General features: G+C 39.5%; 1 long non-coding RNA gene across 1 annotated transcript in view; it reads right to left on the reverse strand.

The window, feature by feature from the left end:
• Nucleotides 1–240: 240 nt before the first annotated feature.
• Nucleotides 241–13,421, reverse strand: part of LOC138882249 (uncharacterized) — a 38,314-nt gene continuing 25,133 nt past the window's right edge. Inside the window, exons 2-4 of the long non-coding RNA XR_011403728.1 lie at nt 4,583–4,972; nt 4,362–4,469; nt 241–532 (exon numbers count right to left, since the gene is read on the reverse strand). This is a non-coding gene — a long non-coding RNA (uncharacterized lncRNA). The remainder of the gene's footprint in view (nt 533–4,361; nt 4,470–4,582; nt 4,973–13,421) is intronic.

Genomic DNA, 13,421 nt, shown 5'->3' on the forward strand with positions numbered 1-13,421 from the left:
CTTTGGTTGAACAAAGAAATTACATGTGAGATTGATGAAATGCAATACTTAATCCGACAACATCCTTAAGTCGAATCTAAATCAAATTGCTTAAACAGGATTAACAGAGTTCTTTATTAAAAGATGTTACTGATAATGTTCAAAACTAGTCCTATAAACTGCCTAAAGAAATCGAAAACTGGATGATTCAAGACTGTATTATATTTGGCTAGATTTAACAGCCATTTGCCCCTACCTATTCAAACATAACTGGAAGAAGAGTTGAATTAACAATTCTACCAAATGATAGCACATTCCATAAATTATATGACTACATCACGTGTACTGCCAACAACCATATCGCAGTTTTAGACTAGAATATTTTCAATTAAGTACAAACTTACTAATGTGTTTTCTATTGGACTACAAATAAGAGAATTTATACAACTTTAACAATATTCGCAAAGCTGTAAGTAAGGCAACAGATGATTTAAAAATTCTTCAGATCTTTCAATTCATGCCTCTCATGGTTACATCAGTATGAAATGTGTACCTGGATGTTGAATACGACAGAAAGAAAAGGAAGAAGATAGAGAAGATCAGCAGCAGCAGGAACAAAGTAACAGCAGCAAACAAAACAACACAGCAGAACAGGCTCGAGTGCAAGAATACAACTATAGCCGATAGAAAGAGTGGCCAAATGACAGCAGCACACAGTGGAGTAGAATCAGAACTTCAGGCAGACCAAAACCAGTAGTAAACCAATGAAAACACTCAACTAGTAGACTCAATTGGAACTTCAAAGAATCAGAATTGATTGAACAGATTGAACAAATGAAACCCAAACAGCAATAGGAAGAAGCAGTTTCTGATTGTTGACTGTATGCTTTCTATCTCTTAACCTCACTCTATCTGTTCTGAAAATCCCAACCCCCAGTCCAGTCTGAGTTCCCTATGTGTGTTCCCTAATATCAGATGTATTCCTCTCCTATCTCTGTCTCCTATATGCTCTGTGTGTATTAATATCTATGTATTTCAGCTCTCTCCTCTCCAATCTCTCTCCCTAAAACTGAGGGAAGTCCTCCTCTTTTATAAGCCTAAAGTCTGCCCTTTAACAGCCTGTTAGACCAAAAGAACACCCCTCCCATGTGCCATCTTCTTTTCAGTTTCCACTCAGCTATTTAAGTATTAACCCCATGACATTCCCTGGCAGGCTTAACTTTTTAGTAATGTTTATTATTTCTGAAACTTAAAGCAGAATATGGGCAGCAGGATGTAGTCTGACAGCACATGCTGTCAAACTATTTAATTCAAAAGCACTTAGGCAGGGCACAGGATGTGCACAAAATGCACATGTTGTGCATAAGTGCACATGCCCTCCAATTTCAGAACTGTGACTAAACAGAACATCGATTTTTACATTTCTGATTCAAATTACCAATTATAAGCACTAAACTCAGTTCCTAAGTGATTCAAGTCATGCTTATCAAAAGTAAATCGATTTGTTATTGTTCAGGCAGCTGAAACTAATTGACGACACATGTCGACTCGACTATATTAGTTATAACACATACAATCGAAACCAAAATCAGACATTTAACAGTATAGGACACATGATTCGAATTGTACTGACTAAGCAGAATTGTACTCGAGGAATCAGTTAATCAGATCAAATTTGGAATTCAACTAATTGCACAACAAATACATATATATTATCAGAACAAGTAGAAGAAGAAACTCAATCAAACAACAAAGGTTCAGGCAAGGTGGACAGGACACAGTTGGTAAAATTCGAAACACCCATTTCACAACAATAATAACAGCCTTTTAATCAAACATGGACTAACAGAACAAAGAAAAGAGAACAAAACTCACCTTAAATCCCGAAAAAATCAAAACCTTAACTCGGACTCGGACAGACCTTTCTTAAGGCTGAACGGACTTTAATCGAAGTGTTTCTCAGATGAGAAACACTTCGATTAAGGTCCATTAGACCTTAATCTCTTCGGCTCGAACAAGACAATGGACCATCGACGAGGAACTTTAAAGTTCCGAAAATTAGATCCGGGATTCGTGCTTCCCTAGTCAGATTCGGACCAAACCAAGCATGGTTTGGTCACGAAGGGGGTCTGGGGAGTGTCTGGTGTGAAGCTGGGGTTAAACAGTGTAGATCGAGTTTTGACTCGAATCTTCAAATGAAGATTCGAGAAGGTGGGATGGGATTCGAGCTGAACGGTTGGTGGATCCATGTTCGGGGTGTCAAGGTGGTCCTAGGGTGTTAAGGTGAGGGTCACCGGCGTTCATGCCGCCGGGTTTCTGGTAAAGGGAGATGGGGGCGGCTAGGGTTTGAAGGGGAAGGGTTTGGTGAGGACGAAGGCTGGGGTATCGGATAGGGGGCAGGGTATGGTAAGGGGCTTATATATGGAATGGATGGGTTGATCTCAGCCGTCGGATCAATCGAAATCAATGGCTTGGATCTGAAGGCTTAGGGGAAACGGTGTCGTTTCATCTAAAGGGGGTTTGGGTTGGTCCGGGTGGAAATGGGTCGGGTTCATCATGGGTTGTGAGGAGGTGATCTTGGCCGTTGATCATTCAGAGATCAACGGCTCAGATCAGACTCAACCATTACGACGTCGTTTGGACGTCCTTGGTGTCAGCTGGACTGGACTGGGTTGCACAGGGGTTTTGGGCTGAGTTTGTTTGGGCCAATTTTTTTAAAATTGGCCCAAGTCCGAAAAGATTTCTTTCTTTCTTTTTTTTTATTATTTTATTTTCTTCTTTTTTATTTTAAAAACAAAAACCTAGGTAAATCAAATTAAAATTAAATAAACACTTAATACAATTGTTTGCACACACCTTAAAATATTTTAAAATAGGTAAAATCAAGCAAGAACAAAATCACGGACAAAGATGCCTATTTATGATTTTCTATTTAACAACCGGATTACGGTTCAAATTATGCATGACACATACATTTTTTGTATTTTGTTTTAATAAAATAAAATGGGCAAAAAATCATAAATAATTAACAAAGTGCCATGTAAAAATCCAAAAATTGTACAGCAGGACCAATTGTTATTATTTTTTATTTCTTTTGGAGCGATCGTCGCGCGAAACAAAAATCACTTGCTCACAATTCGTATCAGTGGCAACACTCTGGGTCAAACAAGAAAGAACAAAAGTAAAAATGAGAGAGTCTTATTGGTGAAAACCTTCACGGGCACCGTAAGGCGACGGGAGCTGAGAGAAAATAAGATGAGAGAGTCTTAGTGGTGAAAACCTTCACGGGCACCGCAAGGCGAAAGTGAGTTGAGGGATGGAAAACTGAGAAAGGTCTGTTGATGGAAACCGTTGCGTGGTACTGCAGGAAAACAATGTTAAGGTCTGGGTAATTCAAACCATTGATGGAAGTTCTGGGCAACAAAGTATGGCAATTGAAAGTTGGTTATTCGGACAGATTGGGCCGATCAATCCAAAATGCATGTCATAACCATTGGTACTAGCTGTCTCGCTCAGATAAGTCGCTTTCCTTCTCTTTTTAAACAGCCATCTGGTTTTGGATTCTTCTTACCCTTGACTAAAAAATCATCGCATTTCATTTTCTTTTGAGGGTTTTTATCTAGCTGAGATGTTTCAGTACTAGTCTTGGTCAATGCAAGCAGAAAGGACTTCAAAGCTCACTACGGGCTTCTAGAATTGTAAAGCACAACGTGGTCAGAGCATGTCAAAAACAACTTGATGTCAAATGGAATACAGGGAATTAACGGAAGTTTCATCGGTGAAATGATTGGGGAATGTCGTGGGAAAGGCAAAAGCTTAAAAAAAAGGTCAGAAAAATGAAATAACAATGTGGGTGTAAAACATTTAGGTCGCCGGATGTTGGGAAATTCAAAAGTTGGTCAGAAAGTCAAGCGGTTCAGGGTCAGTGCGTGGAAGGCAGTCAACACAAAGAAAGGCAGCGGAAGGATTTTTCAGCAAGAAGGCCATCAACTAACCACCGTTTTAAACTGACGAAATTTTCTTTGATTATAACAGGGGCAGAAAGTTTGCCGTTGAGAAGGTATTCTCCAAAAGAAAAAACAAGCAGTAATCAGGTTTGATCACCAAGTGTGGTTTGATTAAACACAAGATAATCTTGAATGCATAAGGGGAATGTAATTTGGTTGCAGAGTTTGCATGATTAGAATAAGTGCAAGTTGTCAGGACCTTCCTGGATAATAGGATGAAATTCATATACCCGGGTAAGATACTTTGGTACAGTGAGAAGTAACACCTTAGGTTCATAATTGTTTGGAGCAGTCAGGAGCCCGCCTGGATAACAGAGGAATACGTTCAATTTCAAATTTGGAAATCAGGAGTCCGCCTGGAGAATAGAGACATACCATTCAGATTTTAAGCAATCAGGAGCCCGCCTGGAGAACGGAGGTGATACAACTCAAGTTTTTAGCTTCCCATCAATCTCTTTGTTTATTTAGCAATCAGGAGTCCGCCTGGAGAATAGAGACATACAATTTAATTTTTGCAATCAGGAGTCCGCCTGAAGAATAGAGACATACAATTTAATTTTAGCAATCAGGATTCCGCCTGGAGAATAGAGACACACAATTTAATTTTAGCAGTCAGGAGCCCGCCTGGAAAATGGAGGTGTTAAATATTTTAAGCAGTCGAAGTCAGGAGCCCGCCTGGATAATAGAGGAGCAGCTTCAATTTTAAGTTCAACAGTCAGGAGCCCGCCTGGAAAATGGAGGTGTTAAATATTTTTAGCAGTCGAAATCAGGAGCCCGCCTGAAGAACAGAGGTGACATAATTCAATTTTAGTTTTCAATCAATCTCTTTGTCTATTTTGAAGTCAGGAGCCCGCCTGAAGAATAGAGGCATGCAATTCAAGTTTCGGAAGTCAGGGGCCTGCTTGAAGAGTGGAGTTGAAGTTAGGAGCCCTCCTGGGAAATTGAGGTTGTTATATTCTAAGTTGTAGTCGAAATCAGGAGCCTGCCTGGATAACAGAAGAATACATACAGTTCAAGTCTCAGAAGAACAACATGGAATTTTATTGAGAAAGAACAAGACAATGAGGCAACAAGGAGACACAAGACAACAAGGCAGCAAGGAAGTACAAGAGCAAGTTTGAAGAATTTAGATAGGATTTTTGTAATTCATAGAGCATAGTCAGTTTAGCTTCTTTTATCTTTGACGTGGTGTAATAAGGGAGGTCAGCAAGCAGTACAACAGCAGTAACAACTGCAAGCGCAGTGCAATCACAGTTCCTGGTAGTCCCAGCTACCAGACATTACCGAACTACACTGACCTGATTCCTGTTTAGCCCAGGATATGTAGGCAACCTCCGAAGCAGGATGCGGTCAAACTTTTCAAAAATGCTTCACACGGAATTTTCAAACAGGCAAAAATCGCTCGTATTTGCTCACTTATCTTTGCCCGAAAACATTTCATGTTTTCAAGCAAAGAGGGGCAGCTGTGAGCACGTGATTTTTGCCCTAAATATGATTATTCCCAAAATCCCAAAACAAAATAATTTTTCTTTATTTTTTACAATTTTTGTGCATTTCGGTATCATTTTCTGATAATTGTTGCATTCTATTGGTGCATGTTAATTTTTATAAAATACAAAAATATGCATTTTTGCATTTAGGTTTTAGTTTTATGTTTTTTAGTATCAACTAAAGTTTAATTTGTTTAGAACAAAACATGAAAATCACAAAAATTAGTTCATTTTTGCATTTTAATGATTTCTATTGGGAATTCATCATGAAATAGTTTTCAAACAATTTTAAGAATTAATTAGTCTTCATTTTGAAATAACTAGGATTTCATGTTAGTTTTACATCTCCATAAAATTGGAAAAATTATAAAAATTTAAAAGTAAGAAAAGAAAATAAAAAGAAAATAAGAGTAGAAAATTTGGTCTTACTAGAAGACCCAAATTTGGGCCAGAATCAATCCCAATCCCAGCCTAAACCTATATCATCTTCCCCCCGCCCAATCACACAGAAACCCAGCCCAAGTACCAGCAACCCGGTCCGTTCCCCCTTCTAATCGAAACGACGTCGTTTCGTGGGCTCCGAATCAGGACTGCTGGATCTCATCAATCCAACGGTTCGGAACTAACGAGGTTCCAATGGTCTGAAAGCCCACCCCAGGACCTCGTCTTCCTCACCCCACCTCTCCTCTCAAACCCTAATCTGCGCCGCCCCTAAATCCCTCGCCGGCGGTGAACGCAACCTACGTCGTTCACCCCCAGATTAACACCATAGATCCCACATGAATCCCTATTTCCACTCCCGTTATTAGTTTTCCTTGAATGTTGCCGGAGCTCGTCGAATCTTAGTTTGAAGTTTTCCAACCAAGTGGCAAGTTCATCCAAACCAGCCCAAAATCACACCACATAATCCCCGTTCTTCCCTCAACCCTAATCCGTGATTATTTTCCTTCAAATCTCTGTGAAACGGCTCGAATCTTAGATCTAAGAATTTCTGGCCAAAACCCTAAACTAAATCTTTGTGATTTTGAACCGTAGTATCCTTAACCATGTGTTCTCTTGTAAGAACACATGGTTAGGGATGTTACGCGTCAAAAATCTGAAAGGATTCAGACGTTAATGACTGGCCGGAGTTCCTCGTGCTTCTGTGAGATTTTCCTGTTTCTTTTTACTCGCATGATTGAAGTTCTAGTTACAATTTTTGTTTCATTAATTGTTCTGTTAAATTTATGATTTATTTTGTGCATTAGTATAATTCTGCCAATTGTTGATTAGTTCTGAGTTGATATTTGTTTGAATGATTGTGAGTTTATGGGTTAAGAATTAGTTTAAGTTCATTTAATGTTGATCATGTTAGCGTAAGCTTAGTTTGATTTCATTTAGTTTGATTGAGTTGGTATAATTGAACAATTGGGTTTGGTCAGTTTGATTAGTTGATTTTTGAGTGTTAATTAATCAATTTCAGTTAGTTTTAGATTAACTTAGGGGATTGGTTATAGCTGTTAAGGATGAGGGTAGGTTCAGTAACTTTGAGGAGCCTTCAGGGGTAGTCTGGGTATGGAAAAGGGTAATTCTGATAGGAATAGTAATATTAAAGTATTTGGAAGGGCAGTATAGGTATTGTATGGGTAGAAGAATACCTTAGGGCCTTCTAGAATGGGATTTTAGTGCACATTTCAGCACAATAGGGGTGCTTACTTGTTTAGCAAGTCAAGAATAGAGAGACTAAACAGAAAATAGGGAAGGGACTAATTAGAAAATCAGAATCTGATCTATTCTCTTTTGGTTGCCTATAAAAGGGCATGAAATGCCTTGGGAAAGGGGTTCTTCTTCTTCCTTCAGCTAAGCTCGAAAATCCCCACAAAAGGCTCTCCTCTCTGCTTTCAATTCCAGTTAATAGTTCCATTCCAGTATTCAAAAAATAAAAACATCAAAAAATGAGGAAATCAAAAACAATCTTACAGTTTCATTATTAGTTTTGGATTTCAGTTGGGTTTTGGGTTTAGCAGTATTGCAGAGGTGTTTAGGTTCAGCTGGGAGGGCTAGGAGTGCATTTGAAGTGTGTGTTGAATTGATCTGTGGAGTCTGTTGGTATTTCTGGTTTTCAAAAGCAGTTCCTGGCATGTTCTGTGGTGTATATTGTTGAGTTTGTTGCTTTTGCTATTCAAAGTAGCTGATTCCTTTCCTTTTCTCTATTTACATTCTAATTTCCAGGTACATTTCTTTGAACTCCACTGATGTATGCTCGTTGAAGTTGAAATGAAATGTTCAAAGGGTCTATTATTCGACTGAAGACAGTCTGTGTTTTAACTGATATTCATAGTGTAGTTTCCTGTTATATAACTGGCAGTTATATGTATAATTAAGATTGTTCAGTAAGGTTGATTACATGTTGAATGTTGCATAACGTTGAACTGTCGAATTGGGCATTTGAAATAGCATTGAGCATAGGCCTGGTCTAATTTGAAGATTTGTGTGAATAGTCATCAGTAGCAATCGGATCTATGTAACTGACATATGAATTCAGGAGCAAGTCTAGCAACATTCAGCCTAGTTACTAGTACTTTTGTCGTTAATCATGCTAGTGTAGTAGATTGTCTGCTTTTGATTAAAGGTTCTGAAATCGTTTGGTAGGCAAACCATAGTTGTTGTTGGGAGATTGGTATTGAAACCAGTTAAAAATCATGAAACAAAACTCATTCATAATTGGTTTAGTTCATTAAAAGCAGCAGGTCTTGATAGGTAATTGGTAGGACAAATCGGTTTAGTAATATTTGGAATTCATGGCTATCAGTTAAATGAGGGTATACATTATCGTTGTGATGACTCGTTGGTGTTATAGCAATTGTTGCAGTTGGAATCTTACTCATATTTGTTGGGCTGTTTGGACCGCATCAAAGCCATGAGGCAGGCCCAATCTTTCTTTGAATTTGGGTCTTAGTTTACTTCGGTGTAATTCAATTCTAAATTAATTAGTCTTTAGAGACACATAATAAGTAGGAAATCATAGTTACTTCGGGATTGCTACTAGCCTCGCCCAAATAAAATCACGGATGCGGGCTGTCAACAATTGGTTATTAAAATGATTAGAATTTGGGATGGCCAACAATTGGTCCCCAAATAATATTACGTTAGAATCTTTAGGCGCAATTTTAATTAAAGTACCTTCTTAAACTCGGGTGTGCATTGATGTCACCCAAATCCAAATCTCGACAAAGTCGAAACGTGTTGACAACCACGGGTGCATTGATTGCGACATGGATCGAAACGCGTTTTCACGACGTTGCAATTCTTTTAAAAGAAATAACAATAAAAGCGATTTACGAATAAAAGGCACATAAGTTAGCATGTATTAAAATCAGATAAAATCAAATACAACAGTTAAGCGATCGTGCTAAAACCACGGAATCCGGGAATGCCTAATACCTTCTCCCGGGTTAACAGAATTCCTTACCCGGATTTCTGGTTCGCGGACTGTTAACAGAATCCGGGTAAATTTAGTTATAGTGTTGCATAAATTTTCTGCTTCTGTAAATCTTCAAATGTGATTGCATTACTGGGCTGTTTTCATTTTGTCATGAGCGTGTCGATTACTTCGAATATGGGACGACAGTCGTTTAAGAAATCAAAATCACTCTGGCATGAGCTTGATACCCTTTGTAGGTGAGAGTCATTTTGTCATACCCTTTGTAGGTGAGAGTCATTTTGTCATATGCTACATTAGATTAACATTGTTGGGCCCAGTCGTGATGATTTCTCCTTTTCCCAACAAGCACACCCTGATCTGGACCTTATGAAGAGCCCAGCTGCACTCTTTGTTTTAAGTCTTGCGATTAGTAATTGGTCATTAGGCCTCTTAGCCAATTTGGGTTCCTTTAATAGTTAAATGTAGGTTCTACTGACATTGGCCCCATGGTTTTTTTTTCAAACTTCAAATTAGCGTGGTCTAGAAGTAAATCAGAGGTATAGTTAGGCCCTTCAATAAATTAACTAGTTTCTTAAAATGAATTTGGGGCGTGCCATGTCGTAAGATACAATTTAGGGCCCTCCGAAGCTTAATTTCACATTTCCTTTTAAGAATTAGGATCGAGGTGCACCGTGCCAAACAAAATGACAATTGCATGGCCCTCATTTAATCAATTTTATTTTATCCTAAAAATCGAGGCGCGCCATTTAGCGAATTTCCATGGCCCTCGTATTAATTTCATAATTTGGATATAAATAATAACCAATGATCGTAGTTTGATTTAGTCACGTTTAATATACTATCGTGGTTATGGACACGTTCGCGTGATATGATTATGATTCTAAAAATAAAATCAGAGTATGCGTTCGCGTAACTTCGGCTAAATTTTTTCTTAATAATAATAAAGTGTTATTAATTGTGGACACGTTCGCGTGACATAATTTTTGACACGCCGAACAAATAAGTACACGTACGCGTGACCAGTTTCCAGATAATTTTTAATTAAAAGGAGGTAAAAGCACATAGGTTCTAAATGAGTAATTAGACAATTCTAATAAGCCAAGTATGATCAAAAGGACCGTGCTAAAACCACGGAACTTGGGAGTGCCTAACACCTTCTCCTGGGTTAACAAAATTCCTTACCCGGATTTTTGTGTTCGCAGACTGGATAACAGAGTCAATCTTTTCCTCGATTCGAGATTTAAGCCGGTGACTTGGGACACCATAAATTATCCCAAGTGGCGACTCTGAATTTAATAAAAATGATCCCGTTTCGATTGTCACTTAAATTGGAAAAACTCCCTATATCCCTTTCAGGGTAGGAAAAAGGAGGTGAGACAGCTCTGGCGACTCTGCTGGGGATCAAACCCAGAATCTCTGGTTCAGGGTTCAAGAATTCGAGCTTGTTAAATGATTTTTTTTACTTGGCTTCATTTATCGTTGATATTACTGTATTCTGTGAACCTTTTGTGCTAAATGTTATTTGTTTATCGCTTTAATATCGTTTGAATTGTATATAACTGTCTTCCTATGCAACCCTTCTGAGTCTTCTGAAAATGGTGCACACGTTCGCGTGGCCCGCTTTTTCTGTAGAAGTTATACCAAATAGAATGAGGCTGGGCAAGCGACAAGGCCGGGTAGACTTCAGTGCTCCAGGTACGTCGCCCCCTCCTCGGCCTCAGTTGTCCACTCGGGTACCCCAAGTCTAGACCAAAACCTCAGATTTAAACCTAGAAAAACACAGCTTCATGCCGGATCCCTAGTAGGAACGTTTGTTTGCATCATGTGCATTTGACTTAGGGGACTCAACACAGGGGTTGGGTCCGTCTAGGACAGGTGTGCCAGAAATAACATACCATCCTGATGCATTCTATGTGCTATGTGAATATTTATTTGTTTTGGCTTGAATGCTAACCGTCTAGGGAAAATAAAGCAAAGAGAAAAACCAAGAGTGATATAGGGAAGAAATAAAGCCCGGTTCTAAAGAAAACCCCGGTATTTGAAAACGTCCCGAAACTCTGCCAAAATTTTCAAAAAGGGTTATTCCAAAAAGTCAAACACTGTGTTCTTCCAAATGTGTCAAAACTGACCGAACTACGCAGGTCTGATTCTCACCGGATGTGAGACACGTAGGCAACCTATATAAGGTTCGGCCTTATTTTTGAAAAAAGAAAAGAAAAAGAGAGTCAGTGGTCAAGTAAATACAGTATAGATTTTTTTGTCAAAATAAGTCGATCCAGCTTCAGCAATGTCTTAAACTGTTCTTGCCGAGATAGCCTTAGAGTATTTTTTTTAGTTGTCGAAAGGCTATTTTTGTAAAAGAACAAACAAGTTTGTGAAGTGTTACAAAGTAATCCTCCCCAGCCTCAAAATTCGTGTGAAATTGGGAAGGGGTCACACTTGCAAAAACAATCATTTGGCTAAAATTGGCATATAGGGGAAGAAATCATGGTCCTTTGATTTGTTTTTTCGAAGATCTATTTACAAAAAGGTTCACTAGAGTCAACCCTAACCTTAACCTTCCACAGGAACAAATGAATACCATTCAGGATCTGCCAGAAGTGGTCAGGGAACAGGCTCAGTTGCAATTGCGTATGTGGTGGAATGATCTAGATGAAGATGGTCAGAAATGGATAAAAAAGCAATTGGATGTCCTTATAAACATTTTTGAGATTAAACCACGGGAAAATCTAATCAAGGCCCTGGTAACTTTCTAGGATCCTGTCCACAATGTCTTTCGTTTCTCGGACTTTAAGATCACCCCTAGTTTGGAGGAAATGGCGGGGTTCATTGAGTTTGGATGGGATTTGAGGAAGAAACAACTTATATTTCCAAGGACTCCATCGGTGCACAAGTTCTTTGACCTCCTGAATATTAGTAAACAGACGAATAAAGACCATGTGAGCAACGGATGTTGTGCTTTCCATTTCTTATACTTCAAGTTCGGGCACTCTGCTAGTTTCGAAACACATGAAAAGGGTCTGAGCAATAAACAAGATAAGAGTTGTTGGCAAATTCATCGCCGGTTTGCATTCATTGTGGCATTCTTGGGGATCATGGCTTTTCCAAATGAGAAAGGGACGGTGTATATTCGTATGGCTAGAATTGCACAAATCCTCACTACCAAGGAAGATCATACACTTGCCCTGTTGGTGCTGGCGGATATTTATCGAGCATTGACTTTATGCAAAACATGGGCTCAATTCTTTGAAGGTTGCAACATCCTTCTGCAAATGTGGTTGATCGAGCACCTTCGCCATCTTCCCAGATTCATGAGTTATGGTTCGAGCCCGGGTAACTTCATCACCAGCTACAAGGAGAGGGTAAAGGATTACAACGCATCAGAAGGGTTTGAAGCATGGGTCTCCGACTTGAAAGGTCTCAACGCAGGTCAGGTCGAGTGGACTATAGGATGGCTCCCGAGGACAGAAGCCATATATATGACTACTTCTAAGGGCTACCTGAGGTTAATGGGTGTAAGGAGTATTCAGCCATATGCACCGCAAAGGGTCTTGAGGCAATTGGGAAGGTATCAAATTGTGCCCAAAGATGAAGTTCTAAGCACCAAAGTCATAGAGTTACATCCAGAAGCTATATTGCCTGAGGCTGTAGTTCAGCAGGATTGGAATAGCTGTCGGTATCTAAAAAATGGCACCCAGGTACCAGACATCGCCAGGGAGGGAAGTAGATCCAAACTATGCTGCTTGGTTTGAGAAAATGTCTTGTGTAAATAACGAGCCAGAGCCCGAGAGCCCTGCCAAAAGGCCTCATGTACAAGCCTTTGATGACAAAATTCAGGAAAGGTTAGCCTGGGGGAGAAGGAAAAGGAATATAAGGCCACCATGCATAATCTACGAGAAGAGTTGAGAAATGTCACCTTCAACAATGATTTGCAGGCACAAGAGGCCGAGGGTGAGAGGAGAAGATTGGTGCGAGAAAATGAAGCTCTCAGAGCCCAGGTTCGACAGTTGAAAATTGAAGTCGAGAACCCAGGTTGAAGTAGGAAAGATGAAAGGCTCATTTATAATCTCTCAAAAGGTACGTGACTATGAAGATGACCTACAGAAAGCTGAGTCTGAACTAGCAAAAGCACAAGCAAGGTTGGCTAAAAGTGCCGAAAGGTGTGCAGCTTTCGTTCAGCAGATGAAAAGAAGATATGAAAAAGGGGTCATGGGTTGGGAAAAGACAATTGGCAACCTCGAAGTTGAAACGGCTAAACAAGCCAAAAACTTTAAGACTGAAAGAGAACATTGTTACGCCTTAATGGCACGGTTGGAAGAGGACTTGCAAGAGCAAAACCACGTTGCCACTCAGGTCTTAGGGGCTAGATCCCGTCAGATTGGTCGTTTGTTACAAGAGAAGGGCATCATGAGAGAGAGAGTTCGAATTGCTGACTATATTACCATGAAGTGCAGTGTGTGTGAGGACATGACAAGGTTCATGTTTTTCGCCACTGTAATGATCTTCGTCCTTCAGATAATG

Source organism: Nicotiana sylvestris, chromosome 11 (genome assembly GCF_000393655.2).
Source record: "Nicotiana sylvestris chromosome 11, ASM39365v2, whole genome shotgun sequence".
Classification (NCBI taxonomy): domain Eukaryota; kingdom Viridiplantae; phylum Streptophyta; class Magnoliopsida; order Solanales; family Solanaceae; genus Nicotiana; species Nicotiana sylvestris.